Source organism: Triticum urartu, chromosome 7 (genome assembly GCF_003073215.2).
Source record: "Triticum urartu cultivar G1812 chromosome 7, Tu2.1, whole genome shotgun sequence".
In the NCBI taxonomy this organism is placed as follows: domain Eukaryota; kingdom Viridiplantae; phylum Streptophyta; class Magnoliopsida; order Poales; family Poaceae; genus Triticum; species Triticum urartu.
In genome coordinates, this window is record NC_053028.1 from 35,177,070 (window position 1) to 35,201,043 (window position 23,974).

Consider the following 23,974-nt stretch of genomic DNA (forward strand, 5'->3'; position numbering starts at 1 on the left):
CCATCTTCTCTCCTATATGTACATCAATCAACCTCGAGGCCAATATGCCATCAATCTTGGCAATATGTTTCCTTTTTACTTCCTAACATAGGGTTTCCCTTTGTTGTTTGTAGAGATTTGTTTCCCTAGGCATGTAAAGGAATCACGTGAGGATTTGTGGAAATAGATTAATGAAATTGATTGGCTGAGATTAATGGAAGGATTTTTTTAGGCTGGGGTGGAGGAAGCGCGGCATATGGTAGGCTTCTTTAAGTCCATACGTATTGGATCTAATTAATTGACCGTCCATTAGATTGTTTTCTTCTCTACTACTTAAAAAAAATGTAAAGTTTCCATTTCATCTCTCTTTCGTCTAACCATATATATGTCCCACTCTTTCCTTCTCCTCTTTGATTTTTTTTCTCTCATCTCTGATTTTTCTCTCATCCATTCTCCCTAAAATAGAATCAATTGTCTCATGTTTTATTAACTTACCAAAAAAACACATTTTGTTTGGTAAGTAATTATTTTTTTACCAAATAAGTGCTTAACAATAAAATGGCAAGTAATCTCTACTACTTAAAAAGAACGTAAAGTTCTCATTTCACCTCTCTTTTGCCTAACCTTCCTTATATATGTCCCACTCTTTTCTTCTCCTCTTTAATTTTTTTTCTCTCATCTCTGATTTTTCTCCCATCCATTCTCCCTAAAATAGAATCTATTGTCTCATGTTTTATTAACTTACCAAAAAACACAATTTGGTTGGTAAGTAATTAAATTTTTACCAAATAAGTGCTTAACAATAAAATGGCAAGTAAATCTGGCGATTGCATACAAAAACTTGCTAAGACTTTAGCGCATCAATACAATAATAGACGCGTAGTCAAGAGCTAATCTGCCAGAATGTTTATATCCCCGTTGCAATGCACGGGCACTTGTCTAGTTTAGGAAAAAAGAAGTAATGAGAAGGGCACGTTAATCCATTGTAATGGCAATGGTGGGTAATTTCCTAGTTAAATAATCCAATGGCTATAGAAAATTTATCTATTAAATGAATGGTTGAATATTTCTAATTTTTGTGGTAATTTATACCTGATTTATCTTTATTATGGTTAGCCCATCACAAGTAATTCACTTTCACATGCTTGCTTTGCATAAAGAATGCCTTACCCGCCGCTATCTTCTTCATCGCCTCAACTTCCTGGAGGGCTTTCTGGGTTTTGGCCTTGGCAGACTTGGCGCTTTCTAGGGCCGCTGCGAGCTCGGACTCTCACGTCTTTGAGTCAAGCTCCAAACTCTCGTGTTTCTTCACGAGAGCCTGGAGCTCTTGCTGTACCTCGCCAACTCGCGCCTCATGTTTCTCTTGCTCAGTGCGCTCCGTGGCCGCCTTCTTTTCGACCTCGGAAAGCGCTTGCTTCAGGGTCGCCACCTCAGTCGTGGCCCCTAGGACACCAATAGCGATCCTGTCATTTTTTGCAACTGCATCTTTTATATACTTACACAAGGCATTACGTACCTTGGCTCTGCTCGAGCTGCTTCTTGGCAAGGCCGAGCTCTTGCTCAGACCGCTCGAGGTTCTGCTTCAGCGTGTCCACCTTCGCAGTCACTGCGGCAGAGGCCAGCAGCGAAGCCTGCATACGCATATCGACATAATTATGTTAGACTCCTGCGAATATTATTAGATCCTCTATTCGGCTTTTCCTTGTGAACGCCAAACAGAGCATCAGGGGCTGCTGTCTATGTGGTAATATTTTCATATATTTTCTACGTACCTCAAAGCATATCCACAGGCTGGCACATGCTCCAGTCAACCCGCTCTTGGCAGACTGAACCTTCTGGATCACCGCACTCATAATAGTGCGGTGCTCCTCATCGATGGAGGCGCCGTTAAGCACCTCGAGCAAGTTATCTGGTGCCTCCGGTTGGGCGAAGGCCACCGGCACAGTAGGCTTGCCCTTCTTAGTAGGGGGCCGCCTACCAGAGTCCGAAACCGCTGAAGGTTCCGGCGCAGTGTCCGGTCCCAAGGCCGGACTTGGGGCCCTTGAGAGTCTTGCCCCCTTTGCGCCTGCAGTCCGGGATGTCGCCTTGCGGCGCCTCCAGGACTACCTCCCCTCGGTTGGGAACCCCCTGAGACAACACCTCGACATTGTCCGTAGGATGAGGGGAGGAGGCGGTCGCAAGTGAAGTGCTGTTCACATCCGACGAATCCAAGGAACCGCTCGACGACACGTCGAGCCGGGCTTTGGGCGGACTGCATAATCATATTCGGCGTAAGGAGAGGCTGTGCAATGAAGGAACACTATGAGTCACTCTGGTGTCCGAATACTTACGACTTCGCCAGGGGCTTGGCCTTGAGCGGCCACTCCTCTTCGCCGTCGTCGGCATTGATGGAGTAGTCCGGTGGTAGGGTCCTCCCCTTCTTGGACCCTCCGGCCTCCCCAGTTGGGGCGGCCTTCCTTTTCTTTTCTCCACCTGCTGGGGAAGAAACCTCTCTTTCCTCCTCCTCATCTTCATGGAGGAGTGCGCCTCGAAGTCATTGGACGATGAGTCCGACTCCACCGGGCGCTGGAAACTCTTCCGGTTCCTGTGGCCTACTTCTTGGCCTTCTTCTCCGGCACCACGTAAGGTGCCGGAACCAGCAGCCTGCCAAGCGGGCGTCTGCTGGGTCTTCACGCAAAGGAGCCGGACAGTTGATCTGTCCGGCCGTCTTCTGCCAGTCCTGTCAAAGGCATGGGGGCATAGATCCCGCATAGAGTCAAACTATGAAAGACAAATATCCTGGAAGAGGTAAAACAGCTTACCGCGCTGGCTTGACGCTGCGCGCTGAATCCGCGATCCTCGATGGCGGAAGCGGGAGCCTCGGCGCCCTTGAATAGCACCTTCCAGGCCTCTTCGTACGTTGTGTCGAAGAGCCTGTTCAGAGTTCGGTGCTGGGCCGGGTCGAACTCCCACAAGTTGAAAGCCCGTTGTTGGCACGGGAGGATCCGGCGGATGAGCATGACCTGGACTACGTTGACGAGTTTGAGCTTCTTGCTCACCAGGTTTTGGACGCATGTTTGGAGTCTGGTCAGCTCTCCCGAACTACCCCATGGCAGGCCCTTCTCTTTCCAGGAGGTGAGCCGCATAGGGATTCCGGATCGGAACTCGGGGGCCGCGGCCCATTCAGGGTCACGCGGCTCGGTGATGCAGAACCACCCCTATTGCCACCCCTTTATGGTCTCCACGAAGGAACCCTCGAGCCATATGATGTTGGGCATCTTGCCCACCATGGTGCCTTCGCACTCCGCCTGGCGGCCGCCCACTACCTTCGGCTTGACATTGAAGGTCTTCAGCCATAAGCCGAAGTTGGGCTGGATGCAGAGGAAGGCCTCACACATGACGATAAACGCCGAGATATTGAGGATGAAATTCGGGGCCAGATCGTGGAAGTCCAGGCCGTAGTAGAACATGAGCCCCCGGACGAATGGGTGGAGAGGGAAGCTCAGTCCACGGAGGAAATGGGTGAGGAACACCACCCTCTCATGAGGCCTGGGGGTGGGGATGAGCTGCCCCTCGTCTAGGAGCCGGTGCGCAATGTCGTCAGACAAGTATCCGGCTCTCCTCAGCTTCTTGATGTGTCCCTCCGTGACGGAGGAGACCATCCACCTGCCTCCCGCTCCGGACATGGTTGGAGAAGGTTGAGGTGGGGAATGCGGACTTGGGCGCTAGAGCTCGAGTGTGCGAAAGTGGATAAGCAAAGGAGGAAGAATGCGTGGGTGGAAAGGTGGATCCTTATCCCCTTATATAGGCGGATGAAACTATGCGTCCCCACCAGCCTGGTAAAACCCGCTTATTCCCCAAGCTCCGTAATCAATGGCATGGTTGGGTTACCCATGCCCGTATTGATGAGAATCCCGTGATAAGGGGACACGATCTCTGCTTCGACAAGACGTGCCAAGGAAACCGCCTCGCAAAACGCGCTGAGGTGGGACAATAAAAACGATTCGAATAAAGGCTTGGCTGTGGTGTGATGTCACGCTACAGAATACGTCAGCAGATTAGGTTTGTGTAAATACTATTCTCTCTATGGTGGTATGTGGAACTTGTTTTGCAAAGCCGGACACTATCCTTGTGTTCAAAATCTTCTATGAAGTATTCGGAGGAGGAACCCGCCTTGCAATGCCGAAGACAATCTGCGCGCCGGACTCGTCGTTATTGAAGCCTGGTTCAGGGGCTACTGAGGGATTCCTGGATTAGGGGGTGTCCGGATAGCCGGACTGTATCCTTTAGCCAGACTGTTGGACTAGGAAGATACAAGATTGAAGACTTCGTTCCGTGTCCGGATGGGACTTTCCTTGGCGTGGAAGGCACCCTTGGCAATACGGATATGTAGATCTCCTCCCATTGTAACCGACTCTGTGTAACCCTAGCCTCCTCCGGTGTCTATATAAACCGGAGGGTTTAGTCCGTAGGACACAACAACAATCATACCATAGACTACCTTCTAGGGTTTAGCCTCTCTGATCTCGTGGTAGATCTACTCTTGTACTATCCATATCATCAATATTAATCAAGCAGGAGTAGGGTTTTACCTCCATCGAGAGGGCCCGAACCTGGGTAAAAACATTGTGTCCATTGTCTCCTGTTACCATCCGCCTAGACGCATAGTTCGGGACCCTCTACCCGAGATCTGCCGGTTTTGACACCGACATCCATTATATATATAACGACTCCTAAATTATGTAATTATTACTAAATACATTGAAAATGTATTTCTAGTTAGCATTATTATACACATATCATCTATTTTTGAAAATTTTGCAACATTGTCACCTTTTGATTTTTCTCTCTACTGGTTACTATCGGCCCAATTACTGCTTGCATCTGCCTCGTACGTATGATTAAAATATATCATGAAAACATAGGTGAACTATCGCCATTCTCTGAGGAGTTAGTTTATGTCGATCACTCTCAGCTCTCTCTCTCTCTCTCTCTATCTATTTCTCTCTCTCTAGACTCTATCGACCATATCTGCCTCGTAGTTATGATTAAAATATATTAAAATATATCGCAAAATATTTTCTTTACTTGGACCGTAACATTCTAGAAGCCATCCTTATATTTTAAAACTGACCTATAAATTTCTAGACGCCCCTTCTATATTCTAAGAGTTTCCTTAAATTATTGGATGCCCAACTCTAGGATTTTCAAAGTTTGTTTGTACACTTTTGGAAATTCATCCTTGATCCCAACTGATTCGTCGGGAAAAGTAATAGCAATGCTTTTCTTTGGCTACTTAATGAATTGCATATTTTTACTTAATTAAGCGCTCTCCGTTGTCGTGCATTTATCCATAAATATCTTTAATGTGAAAATTAGTCTACATGCCCTCACTTCTCAAATCAACGAATCTCTGATGCACTTGCACAGTTTAGCAATTCTGTTTTTTTAACAAATATATTTTAGGATTTTGTATTACATATATTTACCACATAGATTTAGAACTTTTTTTACTCTATGTTTTTTTAATATTTTCTATAACAAATTGCACATATCACATGCAGATTGCGGAGTAAGTACATGCATGATTTTTATAGTACACACATATGTGCAGTGATTTTTGGATCAGGAAAATTAGTTCACATACCTAGATGCATGTATGCACAACATACTTACCTACTTGTGTCGCACGTACATGGGTAATTTCATGGGTATGTTTCTAGAAAAAAAATATTTTGTTAGATGACCATACATTTGCACGTTTCCTAGTTTAACACACGTATCTCATTTGTAAACGTACAGACTGGTTAACACAATAAACAGAATTCCCATCTCCTGTATATTAATTGTAGGCGTTTCATAAAATCTAATTATTAGTTTAGGTAATTTTCTAGGATTAATCTTATTAGTCTAGGAGGAGACTTTTTTCCAAAGGAAACACAGAGATTTGTCTGCAGTTTTTTTTTCTTTTGCACTGAAGAAGGGAGACCCAGGGGAGCACGTCTCCTGCAGTATTTTTTTCTATTCAAGCGTATAACTTATAGACCAAGGGGAGCACGTCTCCTATTTAATCCGATGCCTAAAAGTGAATTATATATTAATTGGACAGATGATATTTGTTACTTTTTAGGATTAACGTGGTGTCTCGTATGGTGCTTCCAATTAGTAAATACTAGTCGTCAACCCGTGCAATTGCACGGGCTAGTATTATTGATATGCACACACCTCCATAAGCACATGTAGAGACTTTTAATAGCGTAATATTTACTTGAGAACACTTTTCTAACACTCTTCTGTTATATATTACAAAATGAGACAGATTCTCTTGTTTATTAGTCGTGGAAATAAATTATATGTTATTTGGCAAGGAAAAGCAGCATGCGCTATGCAAGAACCCACCATGTGCCCAAACATTGCAACATATAGTGGCCAATTCTCCTTTGGAGCCAAGTGGCAATCAAAGGGTACAATACAACATGTGTGCTTAGATAAGATAATTACTCAAAGGAGCAGACCCATAAATAACAAAAACTTAATAAACGAAACACTCTTTATTTAGAATATCGAAAATTACTTTGCTGATGTTCTTAAAACCCAATCCCGTGGATGTGCATATTATGTGTGAAGATGGGAAACAAATCCAAACAAAAAGAAGTTGTGGTAAAAGCAATCCTTAGTAGCTCATAACTTGCAAATATCATATTTAGACAAATTTGTAGTTTAGCAGCTTTTATCTCAACTTGTGGTTTTAGAGAATATACCTTTTGCCAACTTTGTCATCAGCAAAACTCTTTGCCGAAGGACAATGTTGAAGAGTAAGCCTACAAAAATAGACAAAGAGAACATAATATTTGTAATTATAAGAATTTCTTACACTGCTAAACACCGATATTGGTATAAATTACACTTGTGTTACTGATGTTGGAATGCTAACATTCTTATAACCTACATGATGTATCCCTCTCAGTGTGAAATACCCTAATTCAAGTACACTTGTGACTTAAGTAATATACAATGATATCTGCAATAGGCACACTAAAACTGAAAATCATGTAATAAGATGCACCATCTATAAGATGCTTATATAGAGGGTTAAACTATGGAAACTTAAAAGCCCATGCAATAACTTAGATGAATAGAATAATTAGCAAGTATGAGCGCAAAGATGATAAGCCATAATGAAGACTAACTTGCAAGACACATCAAGAGAGATGGTGAGGTCTAACTGAAATATTAAACAAAAGAACCACACTTTTATGCCGTATGCATGCAAGCCTGCATGCGAAATAAAAAAACATGCAATTTGGAGAGAATATTGCTAAGAAATAATTTGAACATAGTTAGATCTAATACCTCAAACTCACTTCACAACTGCCTATTTATACTATGTCTAGTTCTAGATCATTTACCTTTTTCCACTGATCATTAGCAAAATTGTCCGGCAAATAATAGAGTTGAGAGTAAGCCTAAGAAAAATAGACAAAAGGATAAATAGTACTTCTAAGAGTATCTTTCACACTACGCAGTTCTGGTGTACAGATTGCAATTTTTGCTGATGACCCTTGAACGCTTAACAATTATTTTGACCCATAATAGCTGAGCAAGACTACAAAAATAGACAAAGATAGAGTAAATAATACTTTTAAGAATATCTCACACAGTTAAACACTTGTATAGTAGCATTCATCGCACTGCTGATATTGACCCTTGAATGCTTACCATTTTTCTCATTTGTTGAATGTAACCCTATATGTGCCCAGTACTCCCACTCCAGCATGTTGACGACTTAGGAGAAATGCAAAAAAAGTAAACGACGGGCTGCAAAACAGGAATCATGTAGTGGCAAACAATAGAAATATAAACGCCCCTGAAATAATAAATCAAGAAGAATAATTAGCGAGTTGATAGAACAATGGTGCGAGTCAGACGTGATAATTACTAAACATTGGAGAACACATAACTAACTACCAAGACATCATGCAAGTATGAAGTCAGACTGAATATTTGAATATATCATTTGCGTTGCTCTAGAAATTGGTAGCAGCACCCAGTTTTATCTGGTGTGCAAGAACTTTAAAACATCCAATTTACAGAGTAAGATGACGGTATGTGCACATTATATATAGTGGAAAGATTAGTATAAATACACATAATCACACATGAGCTAATTATATAAACATGCAACTCCACGCAGACCTATTTGCTTCTCAACTAAAAGATGGGAGCTGGATTGCAGCTCGCCTTTGTCAACTAATTATTAAAAGAACAAATACTGTTTTATTTCAAGATAAAATAATTATACTCAAAGATCTAGTTTTCCAATAAAAAGGGATCTGCAACTAAAGAAGGTGGGGATCTAGGAGCTTAGCCTCTTTGTTGTGATAGGAGCCTTGGATGCAAGAGACGCGTACATATAACAACAAAACTACCGAAGAGCTGCGGTGAGGCCAAGCTAGGGCCGAGTTGGTCAGAGCTAGGGTGGTACACCAGGAGTAGTGAGAAAGCGAGTACCTGGACCAGAAATGCTGCCCTCGTTATGGGAACCCAGCCTGCAAGTTCAAACCCTCGCGCATGAGAGGAGGCGGTGGAGCAGCGCAGGACAGACCAAGGAGAGGAAGGAAGAACATAAGTGAAAAACTTCAGGGAATATACATGCAGGTCTTGCTCCACCAAGGCACATACACCATGTTGTTTCTCTATTTCTGAGTTCAGTTAGTAAGATATACTTATAACATCAGTAAGGAGCCAAATAACTTGGTGGAATTAACCAAGATGCGTGGCCTTGTCCAGGCTGGACATGGGCAATCAGCGGCGCTCTGTGTGTTCCGTTGTTCCGGCAGATCGATCTAGAAGCTAGCTTAGGCTAGCCAGCCTTCTTCTGTGTGTTGTTGCAGGAATTAACCAAACGTTCTTTATTCCGTGTACTTTGTCTCGCTGGAAACCAATTGGCTGAAGCTTGCGTGCTCGTAGCGTCTTCATGGCGGAAAGAACTCTCATCAAAGTGATCTGCTTCAATATAATCATACCTCAGAAATTAATTGTGTTTGTGCGTAAACAAATTGGAATAAAAACTGGACAAAATATTTTTTCATCGAATCAGGGGTATCTGCCAAGAAACAAATAAATTAAGGGCCAAGAAATATTGCAAGCTAGTATTGGCAAGCTTGATCTGCCCCATCCTCTCCTACAATCCTTTTTCATCACCTCGCTTTTTACGCTTCCTCCCACATCAAGGCTCCATCGACCATCGTCCGTGTGAACTGTGCCTTCTTTTATAGGCTAAACCTGCTGTTCCTTCAAAGTGTTGCAATAAGTACATGTGCCAGGAAAGGTCAAGGTTAGAGATGCTGGCAGTGTCGACCGGCCAGTCCACGACCATTACCTGATAGATCGATCTCAGACACAGAAGTATTAGCGGGGGTGATCTAGCAGAGATGAGGAGCAACGCAGGAAAGTCCGAGTAGAGGAAGGGTCGTTTATGGAGGGGATCTTGTGGATTTGAATCAAAGAGGCATGGTTGTTTACCTGCAACAATGGCCAAACTATCATAAGATCTGCGTAGAGGCACCAACCAATGCTTCGGCGGATGAACGTGGGGCGCACAATCTCCATGATGCGAAGAGGGCACTGGAATCCAACGGATCACGGCTCAGGCAGCAAGAATGAGGACTGCAGAGGAGACGGGAACAGTCGCAGGAGAACCAGCATTGGAGGTTAGATGATGGCGGCGCTGGAATACAATGTTGGATAGATGGCGGCGGTGCTGAAGGAGGTGGAGGAAAAGAAAGATCGTGAGGATGGAACAACCTTTTTTTACAGGAGAAAAACCCTTTTTTGTATGGTGAAAAGATTTCATCCAACGGTTGATATATCTCTAAAAAGAAATATGCAATGGACACGGCTGTTTCATCTTGAGGATCAACGTGGAGGTGGTTCCTAACTCGATGGCAGAGAAAGATATAATGTTTTTTAAACTGAGAATCACATAATTAAATCTACACCGTTATAATTCGGTCCCACCAGATAGACGGCTCGTAAACTCTAATTAACGCGGTAATTTCTAGGGAGTCGCAGATTAGTATAGGTATATAGAGGTATAGATAGATATAGATATAGATAGATAGATATAGAGGTATAGATAGATAGATAGATAGATAAATAGATATATGAAGATTTACTTTTTATATATAAATAGATTACTTAAGAACTCTCACTTAGATAGACATCCCTCTAACACTAGTAGAAAAAGGGCCTTCAGTCCCGGTTCATAAGGGCCTTTAGTCGCGGTTCTGGAACCGGGACTAAAGGGTCGGTACTAATGCCTATCCCTTTAGTCCCGGTTCAATCCAGAACCGGGACTAAAAGGCGCGGCCACGTGGAGCTCCACCTTTAGTCCCGGTTGGTAACACCAACACCAACCGGGACTAAAGGAAATTTTATGATTTTTTTATTGAAAATTTTTTTTGAATTTTTTTTGAATTTTTTTTTGAATTTTTAACCTCTAGTCTGTAATCACCACCCCTCATCACTTCTCAATTTATCCTCTAATCACCTCTCATCATTCCAAATCATCTAACATTTCCCGAAGGGTCACCCATCCTCCCACTCCCCCAGCCTGAGCACGCTTAACTTCCGGGTTCTATTCTCCCTCGCTCCAAGTCTGCACTTGTTGTTTTCCTGACAATACTAAGATATCATTCCTATTAACCTTCAGGAATTTTGCTTGAGCATGAAGTGACACATTTTATAGTTTTATTTTGAAACTATTGTTTTAAAAACAATAATTATTTAGTAACACTAATATTTCTTGAATAATTAGTTTGACCATTGTTTGACCACAGTTTGACCACAGTTTGAGCAGATTTGACCAAAATTGAAATAACATAAATAATTATTTAGTAACACTAATATTTTAGAATAATTAGTTTGACCATTGTTTGACCACAGTTTGCCCACTGTTTGAATTTTTTTCGATTTTTTTCACTCTAGATCTTAAAAGCCCCGTAACTTTTTTCTATTAGGTTTTTGAGGATTTTGAAAATGTTTAACGGGGTTCCCCGTGTTAAATTCGGATGTAACTTTTCGAGTAGATGATTTTTCATATAAAAAACTTTTTCATCCGAGTTAGTATGCAAAAGTTATGCCCATTTTTACAAATTTCAGAGAGATTTTGCAAATAAAGTCAAAATTCACATTTGCAAATTTTCCTAACAACTAGACCACATATCACATGGGAAACTTATTTTCTTTTATTTTTTGACATTTCCATCATTTTCTTTTATTTTTTTAAAACTGAAAAGGCGATCCACGAGGGGGGGGGTAGAGTTTGAAAATGGGACCATTAGTACCGGTTTGTGGCACGAACCGGGACTAAAGGTCTCAACCCCATTAGTCCCGGTTGGTGCCTCAAACCCGGACTAAAGGTCTATCTTTAGTCCCGGTTTGAGGCACGAACCGGGACCAATGGTTGTGGGCCAGGAGCGATGAATCGGGACCAATGGCCCACGTGGCCCGGCCGGCCCCTGGGCTCACGAACCGGGACCAATGCCCCCATTGGTCCCGGTTCTGGACTAAACCGGGACTAATAGGCTGACCCGGCCTGGACCAAAGCCCTGTTTTCTACTAGTGTAATCATCTAAGTGATCACATGATCCATATCAACTAAACCATGTCCGATCATCACATGAGATGGAGTAGTTTTCAATGGTGAACATCGGTGTGTTGATCATATCTACTATATGATTCACGCTCGACCTTTCAGTCTCAGTGTTTCGAGGCCATATCTGCACATGCTAGGCTCGTCATGTTTAACCGAGGTATTCTGCATGTGCAAAACTGGCTTGCACCCGTTGTATGTGAACGTAGAGCTTATCACACCCGATCATCACGTGGTGTCTTGGCACGACGAACTTTCGCAACGGTGCATACTCAGGGAGAACACTTATACCTTGAAATTTAATGAGATATCATCTTATAATGCTACTGTCGATCTAAGCAAAATAAGATGCATAAAAGATAAATATCACATGCAATCAATATAAGTGATATGATATGGCCATCATCATCTTGTGCTTTTGATCTTCATCTCCAAAGCATCGTCATGATCACCATCGTCACCGGCGCGACACCTTGATCTCCATCGTAGCATCGTTGTCGTCTCACCAACTATTGCTTCTACGACTATCGCTACCGCTTAGTGATAAAGTAAAGCAATTACATAGCGATTGCATTTCATACAATAAAGCGACAGCCATATGGCTCCTGCCAGTTGCCGATAACTCTGTTACAAAACATGATCATCTCATACAATAAAATTTAGCATCATGTCTTGACCATATCACACCACAACATGCCCTGCAAAAACAAGTTAGACGTCCTCTACTTTGTTTTTGCAAGTTTTACGTGGCTGCTACGGGCTCAGAAAGAGCCGTTCTTACCTACGCATCAAAAACCACAACGATATTTCGTCAAGTATGTGTTGTTTTAAACTTCACAAGGACAGGGCATAGCCGCACTCGATTCAAGTAAAGTTGGAGAAAATGACACCCGCCAGCCACCTGTGTGCAAAGCACGTCGGTAGAACCAGTCTCGCGTAAGTGTACGCGTAATGTCGGTCCGGGCCGCTTCATCCAACAATACCGCCGAATCAAAGTATGACATGCTAGTAAGCAGTATTACTAGTATCACCCACAACTCACTTGTGTTCTACTCGTGCATATAACATCTACGCATAAACCTGGCTCGGATGCCACTGTTGGGGAACGTAGTAATTTCAAAAAAATTCCTATGCACACGCAAGATCATGGTGATGCATAGCAACGAGAGGGGAGAGTGTCGTCCATGTACCCTCGTTGATTGTAAGCGGAAGAGTTATGACAACGCGGTTGATGTAGTCGTACGTCTTCATGATCGACCGATTCTAGTACCGAACGTACGGCACCTCCGTGATCTGCACACGTTCAGCTCGGTGACGTCCCACGAACTCATGATCTAGTAGAGCTCCGAGGGAGAGTTTCGTCAGCACGATGGCGTGATGACGGTGATGATGAAGCTACCGATGCAGGGCTTCACCTAAGCACCGCTATGATATGGCCGAGGTGAATTATGGTGGAGGGGGCCACGGCACACGGCTAAAAGATCAATGATCAACTTGTGTGTCTATGGGGTGCCCCCTCCCCCGTATATAAAAGAGTGGAGGAGGGGGAGGAGGACGGCCTCCTTGGCACGCCCCAAGGGGAGTCCTACTCCCACCGGGAGTAGGACTCCAACCCTTCCAAGAGTAGGAGTAGGAGGGAAGGAAGGAGGAGAGAGGGGGAAGGAAAAAGGGGGGCGCCGCCCCCCTTCCTTGTCCAATTCGGACTAGAGGGAAGGGGGCGCGCGGCCTGCCCTGGCCACCCCTTCTCTTCTCCACTAAGGCCCATGAGGTCCATTACACTCCACGGGGGGGGTCCGGTAACCTCCCGGTACTCCGGTATTTGTCCGAACTTACCCGGAACCCTTCCGAAGTCCAAACATAGTCATCCAATATATCGATCTTTATGTCTCGACCATTTTGAGACTCCTCGTCATGTCCTGATCATATCTGGAACTCCGAATTACCTTCGGTACATCAAAACACATAAACTCATATTACCGATCGTCACCAAACGTTAAGCGTGCGGACCCTACTGGTTCGAGAACTATGTAGACATGACCGAGACACGTCTCTGGTCAATAACCAATAGCGGAACTTGGATGCTCATATTGGCTCCCACATATTCTACGAAGATCTTTATTGGTCAAACCGCATAACAACATACGTTGTTCCCTTTGTCATCGGCATGTTACTTGCCCGAGATTCAATCGTTGATATCTCAATACCTAGTTCAATCTCGTTGCCGGCAAGTCTCTTTACTCGTTCCGTAATGCTTCATCCCGCTACTAACTCATTAGTTACATTGCTTGCAAGGCTTATAGTGATGTGCATTACCGAGAGGGCCCAGAGATACCTCTCCGACAATCGGAGTGACAAATCCTAATCTCGATCTATGCCAACTCAACAAGTACCATCAGAGACACCTGTAGAGCACCTTTATAATCATCCAGTTACGTTGTGACGTTTGGTAGCACACAAAGTGTTCCTCCGGTATTCGGGAGTTGCATAATCTCATAGTCATAGGAACATGTATAAGTCATGAAGAAAGCAATAGCAATATACTAAACGATCAAATGCTAAGTTAACAGAATGGGTCAAGTCAATCACATCATTCTCTAATGATGTGATCCCGTTAATCAACCTAGCAAAGTGGCCCGCCCGATGTGCGGGCTAGAATTTTATAAACTTTTATCATGAGAATGCGGATTTTGTCTAGATCATATTTCACAAGTATGAGTCTTTTGCAAACATCATTTTGTCTTAGATGTGCTTAGTTCTACTGTTGAGATATATATATATATATATATATATATATATATATATATATATATATATGTTATGCGGGAGTTATGTTCCTGCTTGTTTTGCATCTTTAATTTTGTACAATTATTGTGAGAAGACTATGTCACAAAAATGATAATATACTTCCCCCGGTTTTGAAAATCGTTTCTCTGTTTATGAAAATATAAAAGAAAACAACATTAAATGAGGAACAATATGGAAGGGATCCATATGGGAAATTAAAACATGAAAGCACATGTAATTTCTTCGATATAATGCTATGGTAGTCTGGAATAAGTCATAGATCGTTTATCTCCAATCCAAATCATTTGTATTTACCTCTCCTGAGACTAAATAACACATCTAACCATTTTCATATATGCACACATCTTGATAGTTACTTGAGGTCTCAGCCATATGGATCACCATATCTCTTTGTTTAATCTTTATGCGATGTGATAATATTGAGTACTGAGTATAGTTTGCAGGTACTTTGAAAGCTAGATTGTTCAAGTATATTAAGCTTTTATACAATGGAAGTTGCATGAGATGAATCATTGATGTTTTCTCATCTTGAAAATGCATTGGCCCAGACATACATGATTGAGAAGAACGTACAGGTTGTCGTACACCCGAACCTTATATGGTTTATGATCTGCCGGTCAAGTGGTGCTAGAAGTTCTCCCACTCTTAGAGCATGTCAAGGTTCTCCTGTTGGTTGCCAAAGACCTCTAATGGATCTGGCAGAGTTTGCCACCTTGCTCATCATTGCAGATGTCCATCGCATCTTCATCTTCTCTACGAGTAGGTGGTTGAACTATGTCTATGTACAACTTGTAATTGATTAAATCTCTACTGAAGAATATAAATTGGCCTGACACACAGATATATATGCTCATTTTTAGAGAAAAGACATGCAATTGGCAGTGACAAGTTGTACATACCTTTTACTCACGACGACCTTCCTCCTAGTGCGGGCGATCTTCAATGCCGTAGAGGTCTTTCGTGGACTCATTGTCTGCATTGTGCGCCAAGGGTCTGCTGACATACACTATAAATCGGTGCATGCGTTGTGGTCGTTCTTCTTGATGTCTTGATGCAAATCACACAATTCAAGTGATCTATGCCTAGTACGCGTGTGTAACTCTAACTGGGAACTGAGGCATACGTGATAAGTGCTTTGTTCTGTTAGTAAATCTTGTTGTAGCTTTGCAGGTAGAGATGTTTCTAGAAAATCATCAACCATCATATGTATATAAAAGAAATCTTCAGAGAAGAGCAGCCAACTAAGTTTTCATTCATATGTACTCCAGTTTTTTCTTTCTTTTTCTTTTGCGAAAAACATATGTACTCAAGTTAGAGTTATGATTGACCGAGTTTTGTTGAGTAGCATACTCATGAAATTATATTCACTATGCTTTGATCTTTGAACTAAAAGGAGAACTTGATTCAATCAAATTTACACTCATGCTAATTTTGGGGGCTTCAAAACTCCACGACTCCATTAACAGTCTTAACAGTTACAAAAATAACATGTTCTAGTGCAAAATGATCAATATGTAAAATCCGAACAAGTAATTGCGGAGATTCGTGCCGGAACGTCCACTTTACATTTTAAAGAAAGGGTACAAAAGCATATTTATTCTGAATCAGACAGCGAATGCACTGGAGTACTGATGTTTACCATGCGCCCGAATATCAATATGGTAATCTTCGCCGATTACCAAAAACAAGCCATTTATGGATATTGTCAGTAAGTATGTGCAGATCCAGTATAGCGTCTTTTTCACTCCACAAGGATCAAGATCAAATGAATACTTATGGTAAAAAAGATAGGGAAATTCTTGATTATTCAACGTCGGATCGAATCATGTCCAATGGCCATTGGAATTTTATCTATCCTTCTATTTTTCAAGATAATTCAGATTTGTTGGCGAAATAGTGAAGAAATAGGTTCGTCATTCCATTACAATATCATCAAGAACAAGAGAAAGAACTAATATCCTGTTTTGGGATTTCGATTGAAATCCCCCTTATGGGTGTTTTACGTAGAAATACTATTTTTGCTTATTTTGACGATCCCGGATACAGAAAAGATAAAAAGGGTTCAGGAATTGTTAAATTTAGATATAGGACTCTAGAAGAAGAATATAGGACTCGAGCGGAAGACTCAGAAGAGGAATATGAGACCCTACAAGACGAATACAGGACCCGAGAGGACGAATATGAATATGAAACCCTAGAAGAATCTAAATATGGAATCCTAGAAGACGAATACGAATATGAAACCCTAGAAGACGAATATGGGAGCCCAGAAAACGAATATGGGAACCCAGAGAACGAATATAGGACTTTAGAGAAAGACTCAGAAGAGGAATATGGGAGCCCAGAGAGCAAATATAGGACCCAACAGGACGAATATGGAACTCTAGAGGAAGACTCAGGAGACGAATATGGCAGCCCCGGGGAAAGCGCAGAGGAAAAATATGGTACTTTAGAGGAAGACTCGGAAGAAGATTCAGAGGATGAATACGAGAGCCCAGAGGAAGATTCCATCTTAAAAAAAGAGGGTTTGATTGAGCATCGAGGAACAAAAGAATTTAGTCTAAAATACCAAAAAGAAGTAGATCGGTTTTTTTCATTCTTCAAGAACTTCATATCTTGCCGAGATCTTCATCCCTAAAGATACTTGACAATAGTATTATTAGAGTGGATACACAACTCACAAAAAATACAAGAAGTCTACTAGGCGGACTGGTCCGAGTGAAGAGAAAAAAAAAGCCATACGGAACTCAAAATATTTTCCGGAGATATTCATTTTCCTGAAGAGGCGGATAAGATATTAGGTGGCTGTTTGATACTGCCAGAAAGACAAAAAAAGATTCTAAGGAATCAAAAAAGAGGAAAAATTGGGTCTATGTTCAACGGAAAAAATTCTCAAGAGCAAGGAAAAGTATTTTGTTTCCGTTCGCCCTACAGTGGCATATGAAATGGACGAAGGAAGAAATTTAGCAACACTTTTCCCGCAGGATCTCTTGCAAGAAGAAAATAATCTCCAAATTCGACTTGTCAATTTTATTTCTCATGAAAATAGCAAGTTAACTCAAAGAATTTATCACACAAATAGTCAATTTGTTAGAACTTGCTTAGTAGTGAATTGGGAACAAGAAGAAAAGAAAAGGCTGGTGCTTCCCTTGTTGAGGTAAGAGCAAATGATCTTATTCGCGATTTCCTAAGAATTGAGTTAGTCAAGTCCACTATTTCGTATACACGAAAAAGGTATGGTAGGACAAGTGTAGGACCGATTCCCCATAATAGGATAGATCGCGCTAATATCAATTTGTTTTTATTCCAAGGCGAAGATTGAATCACTTAGCCAACATCCGGAAGCTATTGGCACTTTGTTCAATCGAAATAAAGAATACCACTCTTTGATGATTTTGTCGGCATCCAACTGTTCTCGAATTGGTTTATTCAAGAATTCAAAACATCCCAATGCGATAAAAGAATGGAATCCTAGAATTCCTATTCGAGAAATTTTTGGGCCCTTAGGCACTATTGTAGCTAGTATATCGCATTTTTCTTCATCTTACTATTTACTAACGCATAATAAAATCCTGTTAAAAAAATATTTGTTCGTTAACGCATAATAAAATCCTGTTAAGAACTTAAATACTCTTTAATAGATTAAAATAAAAGGATTTCTAATTTCGATAGTAACATAATGTTGGATCCATTCCTTTTGAATTGTCACTTTGTCCATCATGATTCTTGGGAAGAGACATTGGCAATAATTCACCTTGGACAATTTATTTGTGAAAATGTATGTCTATTTAAATCGCACATAAAAAAATCTGGTCAAATTTTCATTGTAAATATGAATTCCTTTGTTATAAGAGCAGCTAAACCTTATTTGGCCACTACAGGAGCAACTGTTAATGGTCATAATGGAGAAATCCTTTACAAGGGAGATAGGTTAGTTACGTTTATATATGAAAAATCGAGATCTAGTGACATAACGCAAGGTTTTCCAAAAGTGGAACAAATATTTGAAGTGCGTTCAATTGATTCATTATCCCCGAATCTCGAAAGGAGAATTGAGGATTGGAATGAGCGTATACCAAGAATTCTTGGGGTCCCTTGGGGATTCTTGATTGGAGCTGAGCTAACCATAGCCCAAAGTCGTATCTCTTTGGTTAATAAAATCCAAAAGGTTTATCGATCCCAAGGGGTACAGATCCATAATAGACATATAGAGATTATTATACGCCAAGTAACATCAAAAGTGCGGGTTCCCGAAGATGGAATGTCTAATGTTTTTTCGCCTGGGGAATTAATCGGACTATTGCGAGCAGAACGAGCAGGACGAGCTTTGGATGAATCGATCTATTATCGGGCAATCTTATTGGGAAAAACAAGGGCTTCCCTGAATACCCAAAGTTTCATATCTGAAGCAAGTTTTCAAGAAACTGCTCAAGTTTTAGCAAAAGCTCACCTACGAGGTCGCATTGATTGGTTGAAAGGCTTGAAAGAAAACGTAGTTCTGGGGGATTATACCTGTTGGTACCGGATTCCAAAAATTTGTGCATCGTTCCCCACAAGACAAGAACCTTTATTTCGAAATAAAAAAAATCTATTCGCATCGGAAATGAGAGATTTTTTGTTTCTCCATACAGAATTAGTTTCTTCGGATTCTGATGTAACAAACAATTTTTATGAGACATAAGAACCCCCATTTAACATTTAACCCTATATCATTTAAGGATACATAAAAAATATTTTTTACTTTACTAGACTTTTGAACTTAGAACACTAACAGGTCAAATTTTAGATTTTTAAGATTTTTATTTTAATAAGTAAAAAAAGTCAGTTAATTCATTAAGGTGGTTATGTTTATACCATGTATCAATGGCCAACTCTTATCTTAGTACAAGGTTCTCTCGGAACAATTTTTATTTATTTCAAGCTATTTCGGATCTTTCTTAATCTTCAAAAAGAACTAAATTCCGTAATGGAATGGTAGGATTAAAAAAAGGAAGTGTGGAAAAAATGACAAGAAGATATTGGAACATTAATTTGAAAGAGATGATAGAAGAAGGAGTTCATTTTGGTCATGGTATTAAGAAATGGAATCCTAAAATGGCCCCTTACATTTCGGCAAAGCGTAAAGGTACTCATATTATAAATCTCGCTAGAACGGCTCGTTTTTTATCAGAAGCTTGTGATTTAGTTTTTGATGCAGCAAGTCAGGGAAAAAGTTTCTTAATTGTTGGTACCAAAAAAAGAGCAACAGATTTAGTAGCATCAGCTGCAATAAGGGCTCGTTGTCATTATGTTAATAAAAAGTGGTTCAGTGGTATGTTAACGAGAGCAACGATTACGAAAACTAGACTTTCTCAATTTAGAGACTTCAGAGCAGAAGAAAAAATGGGAAAATTCCACCATCTCCCAAAAAAAGATGTGGCAATCTTGAAGAGAAAATTATCTACCTTGCAAAGGTATCTCGGCGGGATCAAAAATATGACGAGATTGCCAGACATTGTGATCGTCCTTGATCAGCAAAAAGAGTATATAGCTCTTCGGGAATGTGCCATTTTGGGGATTCCTACTATTTCTTTAGTCGATACAAATTGTGACCCGGATCTCGCGAATATATCGATTCCAGCCAACGATGACACTATGACTTCAATTCGATTGATTCTTAACAAATTAGTATTTTCAATTTGTGAGGGCCGTTCTCTCTATATATGAATCCTAGAAGACGAATACGAATATGAAACCCTAGAAGACGAATATGGGAGCCCAGAAAACGAATATGGGAACCCAGAGAACGAATATAGGACTTTAGAGAAAGACTCAGAAGAGGAATATGGGAGCCCAGAGAGCAAATATAGGACCCAAGAGGACGAATATGGAACTCTAGAGGAAGACTCAGAAGACGAATATGGCAGCCCCGGGGAAAGCGCAGAGGAAAAATATGGTACTTTAGAGGAAGACTCAGAAGAAGATTCAGAGGACGAATACGAGAGCCCAGAGGAAGATTCCATCTTAAAAAAAGAGGGTTTGATTGAGCATCGAGGAACAAAAGAATTTAGTTTAAAATACCAAAAAGAAGTAGATCGGTTTTTTATTCATTCTTCAAGAACTTCATATCTTGCCGAGATCTTCATCCCTAAAGATACTTGAAAATAGTATTATTGGAGTGAATACACAACTCACAAAAAATACAAGAAGTCGACTAGGCGGATTGGTCCGAGTGAAGAGAAAAAAAAGCCATACGGAACTCAAAATATTTTCTGGAGATATTCATTTTCCTGAAGAGGCGGATAAGATATTAGGTGGTTGTTTGATACCGCCAGAAAGAGAAAAAAAGTTTCTAAGGAATAAAAGGAAAAATTGGGTCTATGTTCAACGGAAAAAAATTCTCAAGAGCAAGGAAAAGTATTTTGTTTCCGTTCGCCCTACAGTGGCATATGAAATGGACGAAGGAAGAAATTTAGCAACACTTTTCCCGCAGGATCTCTTGCAAGAAGAAAATAATCTCCAAATTCGACTTGTCAATTTTATTTCTCATGAAAGTAGCAAGTTAACTCAAAGAATTTATCACACAAATAGTCAATTTGTTAGAACTTGCTTAGTAGTGAATTGGGAACAAGAAGAAAAAGAAAAGGTTGGTGCTTCCCTTGTTGATGTAAGAGCAAATGATCTTATTCACGATTTCCTAAGAATTGAGTTAGTCAAGTCCACTATTTCGTATACACGAAAAAGTTATGGTAGGACAAGTGCAGGACCGATTCCCCATAATAGGTTAGATCACGCCAATATCAATTCTTTTTATTCCAAGGCAAAGATTGAATCACTTAGCCAACATCCAGAAGCTATTGGCACTTTGTTGAATCGAAATAAAGAATACCACTCTTTGATGATTTTGTCGGCATCCAACTGTTCTCAAATTGGTTTATTCAAGAATTCAAAACATCCCAATGCGATAAAAGAATGGAATCCTAGAATTCCTATTCAAGAATTTTTTGGGCCCTTAGGCGCTATTGTAGCTAGTATATCGCATTTTTCTTCATCTTACTATTTACTAACGCATAATAAAATCCTGTTAAAAAAATATTTGTTCGTTGACAATTTAAAACAAACCTTCCAAGTACTTCAAGAACTTAAATACTCTTTAATAGATGAAAATAAAAGGATTTCTAATTTCGATAGTAACATAATGTTGGATCCATTCCTTTTGAATTGTCACTTTGTCCATCATGATTCTTGGGAAGAGACATTGGCAATAATTCACCTTGGACAATTTATTTGTGAAAATGTATGTCTATTTAAATCGCACATAAAAAAATCCGGTCAAATTTTCATTGTAAATATGAATTCCTTTGTTATAAGAGCAGCTAAACCTTATTTGGCCACTACAGGAGCAACTGTTAATGGTCATTATGGAGAAATCCTTTACAAGGGAGATAGGTTAGTTACGTTTATATATGAAAAATCGAGATCTAGTGACATAACGCAAGGTCTTCCAAAAGTGGAACAAATCTTTGAAGCGCGTTCAATTGATTCATTATCCCCGAATCTCGAAAGGAGAATTGAGGATTGGAATGAGCGTATACCAAGAATTCTTGGGGTCCCTTGGGGATTCTTGATTGGAGCTGAGCTAACCATAGCCCAAAGTCGTATCTCTTTGGTTAATAAAATCCAAAAGGTTTATCGATCCCAAGGGGTACAGATCCATAATAGACATATAGAGATTATTATACGCCAAGTAACATCAAAAGTGCGGGTTTCCGAAGATGGAATGTCTAATGTTTTTTCGCCTGGGGAATTAATCGGACTATTGCGAGCGGAACGAGGAGGATGAGCTTTAGATGAATCGATCTATTATCAGGCAATCTTATTGGGAATAACAAGGGCTTCCCCGAATAACCAAAGTTTCATATCTGAAGCAAGTTTTCAAGAAACTGCTCGAGTTTTAGCAAAAGCTGCGCTACGAGGTTGCATTGATTGGTTGAAAGGCTTGAAAGAAAACGTAGTTCTTGGGGGATTATAACTGTTGGTACCGGATTCCAAAAATTTGTGCATCGTTCCCCACAAGACAAGAACCTTTATTTCGAAAAAAAATCTATTCGCGTCGGAAATGAGAGATGTTTTCTCCATACAGAATTAGTTTCTTCAGATTCTGACGTAACAAACAATTTTTATGAGACATAAGAACCCCCATAAAAATATTTTTTACTTTACTAGACTTTTGTAATTAGAACACTAACAGGTCAAATTTTAGATTTTTAAGATTTTTATTTTAATAAGTAAAACAAGTCAGTTAATTCATTAAGGTGGTTATGTTTATACCATGTATCAATGGCCAACTCTTATCTTAGTACAAGGTTCTCTCGGAACAATTATTATTTATTTCAAGCTATTTCGGATCTTTCTTAATCTTCAAAAAGAACTAAATTCCGTAATGGAATGGTAGGATTAAAAAAAAGGAAGTGTGGAAAAAATGACAAGAAGATATTGGAACATTAATTTGAAAGAGATGATAGAAGCAGGAGTTCATTTTGGTCATGGTATTAAGAAATGGAATCCTAAAATGGCCCCTTACATTTCGGCAAAGCGTAAAGGTACTCATATTATAAATCTCGCTAGAACGGCTCGTTTTTTATCAGAAGCTTGTGATTTAGTTTTTGATGCAGCAAGTCAGGGAAAAAGTTTCTTAATTGTTGGTACCAAAAAAAGAGCAACAGATTTAGTAGCATCAGCTGCAATAAGGGCTCGTTGTCATTATGTTAATAAAAAGTGGTTCAGTGGTATGTTAACGAATTGGTCGATTACGAAAACTAGGACTTTCTCAATTTAGAGACTTAAGAGCAGAAGAAAAAATGGGAAAATTCCACCATCTCCCAAAAAGAGATGTGGCAATCTTGAAGAGAAAATTATCTACCTTGCAAAGGTATCTCGGCGGGATCAAATATATGATGAGATTGCCAGACATTGTGATTGTCCTTGATCAGCAAAAAGAGTATATAGCTCTTCGGGAATGTGCCATTTTGGGGATTCCTACTATTTCTTTAGTCGATACAAGTTGTGACCCGTATCTCGTGAATATATCGATTCCAGCCAACGATGACACTATGACTTCAATTCGATTGATTCTTAACAAATTAGTATTTTAAATTTGTGAGAGCCGTTCTCTCTATATATGAAATTGTTGATTAAGAACATATAGTGAATTCTTGGGCAACTGCGTAAATTTATGGAATCACTTACTTTACTATATCTTTTTTTTGCATAGAATTTTTTTGCGTAGAAAAAAGAAGGGGAATATTGATGTATATTAGAGGGTATTGATATATATTATGATCTGATGTGCTTTCTTGGTATCCTAAATATAAGATTAATACTTCAAGTTGCTGAGTTGAGAAAGAGATGGTTGAATCAAAAGAATTCCTTTTTTGAAGTTCAATTTTTATCAGAGGATAATATGAATATTATACCTTGTTCCATTAAAACACTCAAGGGGTAAAATATTGCATCACTTTTTGAAATATTTTTGCTATAGAAAATATTTTCTTTTCTGGACGGAAATGGTAGTTT

General features: G+C 40.3%; 1 pseudogene; it reads left to right on the top strand.

Annotated features, from left to right (window-relative positions):
- Positions 1 to 15,916: 15,916 nt before the first annotated feature.
- Positions 15,917 to 22,241, top strand: LOC125518266 (annotated as a pseudogene).
- Positions 22,242 to 23,974: the final 1,733 nt, after the last annotated feature.